The sequence below is a fragment of the Bubalus bubalis genome, chromosome 4, assembly GCF_019923935.1.
Source record: "Bubalus bubalis isolate 160015118507 breed Murrah chromosome 4, NDDB_SH_1, whole genome shotgun sequence".
NCBI lineage: Eukaryota > Metazoa > Chordata > Mammalia > Artiodactyla > Bovidae > Bubalus > Bubalus bubalis.
In genome coordinates this window covers 153,732,667-153,737,968 of record NC_059160.1, presented here as the reverse complement: position 1 = coordinate 153,737,968, position 5,302 = coordinate 153,732,667, and the positions used below count along the sequence as shown (strand labels likewise).

At 50.8% G+C, this 5,302-nt stretch overlaps 1 long non-coding RNA gene across 1 annotated transcript; it reads left to right on the top strand.

Annotated features, from left to right (window-relative positions):
• Positions 1–502: 502 nt before the first annotated feature.
• On the top strand, positions 503–4,827 carry LOC102391785. Its single transcript, XR_006550864.2, has 2 exons — positions 503–2,969; positions 3,499–4,827. It is a non-coding gene; the product is annotated as an uncharacterized LOC102391785 (long non-coding RNA).
• Positions 4,828–5,302: the final 475 nt, after the last annotated feature.

Below are 5,302 nucleotides of genomic sequence, written 5' to 3'. Positions count from 1 at the left end.
GGAGAGAGAGAGAGAGAGGAAGGTTAGGGATCAGATGAGAGGGTGGGGAGTTGAGTTTTGGCTGAAGTGAGTTTTGAATTGTCCACGGCACAGGCAGAAAGAGATGCCCACTGGTAGATGGATGAGGGTTCTGGCCTTCAGGGAGGGTCTGAGCTGAGACTGATGGCACCAGAGTATTGAGGTGGCAGTGGGGTCTTGGGCTGACTCTCCTGTCCCCCCAGATAGGAGTCACGGCAGTGCCTGCTCTGACTTTTGGGTTCCCATCCTATATTACCTCCTTCCTCTTAGAGTTGCTCTGTCCTGGTCTGTTGGCCCTCTGGTTTTAGGAGCACCTGAGAAGCAGAGGTGAAAAGCGCTGGTTTCCAGATCACCAGGGTCTAATGGGGCTAGTGGTAAAGAACCCTCCTGCCAATGTAGGTAGACGAAAGAGAAACAGGTTCAGTCCCTGGGTTGGGAAGATCCCCTGGAGAAGGAAATGGCATCCCACTCCAGTGTTCTTGCCTGGAGAATCCCATAGACGGAGAGGCCTGGCGGGCTACAGTCCATAGGGTCGCACACGACTAAAGGGACTTAGCATGAATTCCGTGAGGATCTAATGGCTTGGGGAGGCCTAGGTTTTTTCAGCCTCCCCTGTGTGACTCACATCTCTCTGCTTATATCTTTATAAGAGCATCATGTAGAAGGAAAAGAGCCACTAACAAGCCTTGTGCTGCCAGAGGCACATACCCCTCCCCCAGCGGGACCAACAGAAGGTTAGGGCCAGAACTAAGAGGAAAGTAAGGCTGCCCCATCTCACAGAGGAGGAAACTGAGGCTCAGGAAGGAGCAGTGATGTTTCCTGATTTGACTGTGATGTTAGCAGCAGCAGCAGCACTTTGAGAGGGTCAAAGACAAAGATCTAAGACATCATTTGCAGATGAGGAAACAGAATCACACAGAGGGGAAGCCATGGACCCAGGCTCCCTGGATGGAAAACGTGTCCTGACTCTTGTTCCACTGCACCATCCCATCCTTCGGGATGGGTGACATCCCTGCAAGGCAGGCGCTTCTGACATTCCAGAGAAAGTGCTCTGTCAAGCCTCGGCAGACACCAAGCCCAAACATTAAGTCAGCCCAAACACTCCATAGGATGCTCTGGTCCCCACAAAGTGTTTGGGACTTAACAAGCATCAGCTGAGAACCTGCTGGGTGCCAGGCATGGGATGTGCTTTGGTACAAGTTATTTGAGTGAATCTTCCCAGAAATTTTTGGAAGGAAAAAAGCCTCCTTCCCTTTGCCAGGTGCGAAAGTGGAGGGCAGAGGGCTTCAGCTCTGGCTCAGCCCTGTCAACGGTAGGGGAGGAAGCCGCGTTTGAGCTGGGTGGCCTAACGCCTCCGTCATCTCTCCACCACAGAGCACAGTCTCCTTCTTGCTGGTCCCCGCAGCTTCTAGCTTTGAGAAGGGGACCCTCAGCACCCTCCCCACTCACAGCCCTTCTGAACTTGACTCCACCTGACCCAGCTCTGCTACCAGGGCACCCAGGGGCCCTGGCCAGCTCCTTCCCTCTACTGTGGTCCTCTTTCCCTGTGTGCTGTATGCTGAGTGTGGGGCCACTTTATATTTACAACAATCACTTCCTTCTCTGGCCCCTCCTCCTCTGCAGGCCAGCTGTCCAGGGCTGGGGAGAATGACTTCTCTCCATGGGCTCTGGAAAATGTTCCTTGGGAATAACGGTTCAGATGTTCACTCTCCCCAGTCACCAGCCCTGATTTACAAACCAGATAAAGTGTATTTTCTTTGTGAATCAAGAGTGGGTGGAGAGTAACCGAGCAGGAGCCCCTTCCGTTGTTGTCACGGGATAAAACCGCTCAGCTGAATGGGCTCTTGGACGATCCTTGGAAGGTGGCTTAAAGCCAAGAGGAGACCTGTGGGCCTTTTTCCCTCGAGGGGTGTCTGCTCCCTCCCACAGCTTACACATTTTTTCATGGGCTCCACACTGCTTTCTATCCCCGTGGATGCCCATCAGTTCTTGTCTGTTCTGAAGCCACCAGCCCCTCCTTGGAGTGAAGGACTTGGGCTGTGCTCACTTTTGCTTTCAGATCTGGATTTAAGCATATTAGTCAAGGGCCCACTATGTGCCAGGCCTTGAACCAAGCACTTCCTACCTTCTCTTTTTTCAATCTGAGGCTGAATGCATTAGTTCGTTTAACAAGGGAAGCCCTGAGAGTCAGCGGGATGAGAGGCATGGCTGGGGCTGTGAACTGGTGGGAGAGGGAGTAGAGGCTAGGACCAGCTCGACTGCTTTCTTTTCTCATCATTCTTGTATTTTCCTCATAATCTTTTTGTTCCGTTTTACCCCAGCCTGTCTTCCACTGGTGTCTGTTGGACTGTAAATGCCTTTTCAATCTCTTGTGTTCGAAGTACCGTTTTTCAGTTCTTAGCACCAAGGAAGGTGATGATCCTAAAGACAGGCTGCAGAGAAAACCATCCAGGACTAGGACACCAAGGTACTCGTTGCCCAAGTTTGAAGGACTCAGCATTGAGTGTGGCCTTTAATTTTGGCTATATTGCTCAAAGAATATTCTGGAAGCTGTTGAGTCTGAATCTAGCCTGCTTGCCTCTCTGGGTTTAAATCCTGGCCCTGTACATATAACTGTGGGACTCCAGACAAGTAAACTGCTCTGTGCTTTGGTTTCCTCATCTGCCAGTAAGGCTGATGGTAGCGCCTCTATAGGGCTGTTGTAAGGATTAAATAAATTTATATGTGTAAGATGCACAGAACTTAGTGGTGATTAGTGGAAGTAAGCACTAATTAGTGGTAGCTGTGGTAGAAATGGATGCATTGGGTCTGAGGAGGGGACTGGACAATTATTCTGGCTTTTTTTTTTTTTTTCGGCTCCTGCCAAGATATCCAGGGCTGGGATCCAGATGGGGAGCTGTGGCCTGAGGGTCCTGTCTGTCCCGTCCTCTCTTTCCTGTCTGGCTGCCTTGGTGGGTACATGGAGAGCAAGAGGTGGGGGGTGGAGGGTGGGCATGCATTTCTGTCCTTGGTTCCTGGGAACCAGCTGGGGATTACATATGAAACCCTGAAAATGCCAAGATAATGTTAGCCAGATCTGGGGCTCAACACAGCTCTGGTTGTGATGAATTCCAAATGGTGCAGAGGCCTTGGTGCCCAGGAGCAGCTGGGGAAGCTGTGGCGCTTCCTGGACCTGGAGACCGTTAACTCGAGCCGACATGAAACATGGCCTGAGACCCCGAGGAGCTCTTCGGGCTCCTCTCAGCCTGGTCTCTGACAGGTGGTTCCATGGTGCCCCCTGGGCAGCCAACGGCCCAAGTGGCAGTACAGAAATTTATTCTGGGGCCCCTAACTTAATGACAAACACTCCCTCTCTGTGTGTTCATAACTGAGCTCTAGAAAACCAGATTGGGCCAGGACATTAAGGGCAGTGTCCAGTCTGCTTGCCTGGTCTCCTGCCCCATGCTCACCTTGCCCTCTTTCCTTTCTGCCTTAAACCAGCCACTACTGAACTGATCCAGGTGTGGGCAGCAGGCGTGGGCAGGGCCATTGTGGTGAAGCTTGCATGGCCTCTGGCCTTGAGTTCTTCTTGAAGGGAAAGGTACGAGTCAGGGATGATGCAGTGTGACATGGGCTGTGAGCTGCTTCTATAGGAGCCTAGCCCAGGCTGGGAGTGTGTATGGGGTACCTTGGAGGGGTTGCCAAGGAGAGGTGGAAGCTCAGTTACGGACAATGGGAGTCAGTCAGACAGAGGAGGAACATGTAACAGAGAGTGTTGCAGGCAAAGATAGTGGTGTCTGCAAAGCCAGAGAGCTGGACGGAGGCTTGTGGGGAGTGAGGAGTGGGGCGTGCAGAACAGCAGGCAGCATGTAGTTCCCCCTGGCTGGGCATCACACATGCCAGTGTGGGTGGTGACGGTACACTGGAGAGGTGGTCAGGAAGAGGTAAGGGGGCCTTGATAGCCACGCTATAGATTTTTTTTTGATGTGAACCATCTTTAAAGTCTTTATGGAATTTGTTACAATATTGCTTCTGTTTTATGTTTTGGTTTTTTGGCCAGGAGGGAGGCATATGGGATCTCAGCTCCCCGACCCAGGATTGAATCCACACTCCCTGCACTGGAAGGGGATGTCTTCACCATTGGACCACCAGGCGAATCCCCATGCTACGGAAATTTGATTCTACACCAAGGGCAGTGGGGACCTGGGGGTGGGGCTGTGGTAGGTGAATTGAATGATCTTATTCCTGCTTTAGGAACATCACAGCTGGAAAGGATGAAAGGGAGAAGACCAGCTTGGATTCATGGGATCATCCTAGAGCTGCTGTTTCATCTAGGAAGAAGGAAATGGTGACTTGACCCAGAGTAGTGTCTGGGGATAGAAGGGGACAGACAGATTTAACAGTCATTTAGTGCTTCGTGACTGAATGAATGTGTTAGTAATTGCAAGGAAGAGGAAAGGCTCAAGAATGACAGCTCTCTGCAACATTCCCACCAAGGTTTGCCCAGCCTCCTCTTGCATACCTCCAGTCATGGGCAGCTCACTACCTAGTTGTTTAGCATTTAGTAGTTACCTACTTTAGTTTAAATCTGTCCAGATGTGCATCTTAAAGCTGCAAAAGCAAACATAAACCTCATTCACTAGTAGCTTTCCAGGCATGTGAAGGCAGTTTAGCGGACACACACTCCTCTTTTTACTGCCTTCGTCATTTTTGTTGTTGTTGTTAGTGTGAATGTTCTCAGATTTCTCCCTCTAATGCGGACATTACATCCTCTTCTATTTTTGGCAAACAAGAATATCGAATAATAAATTTGCAAAAAGAGCTACAGTCGTCATGTCGAGTAGAATAGCCTCATCCCTTAGTTCAGCGTACTCTTCTCTGGTAGATGATTCCAGCAGGAAGTCAAATTATAATTAGTAGGTCACTTGGTAAGCATGAGAACAGAGTCAAGGGAGTTAACTCACTGATGTCAAGATGCTCAGAAAGTAAGTAATTTGCCCAAAGTCAAACTGGTAGAAGTAGCACAGGAACTCAAGTCTAGGTCTGTCTGGCTACAGAACAGAAGCGCAGTGCTCATCCAGGTGGGAGGGTGTTGTGGGCTGTAGGAGGCGGGGAGGGCGAAAGGCAGGGGGCGGCAGCCCAGGCAGGAGGCAGTGTAGAATTCCAGAACAGAGCCACGTGGCAGGAGTGGGGAGAGAGAGGCCCAGAGGAGGCCAGTTTGGGAATGGCTTTCATGGGGGAGTGAGGGATTTGGGGGATCTGTTGATGTCCCCGGAGGGTGGAGGATGGTGTTCTTGGTTTCCTG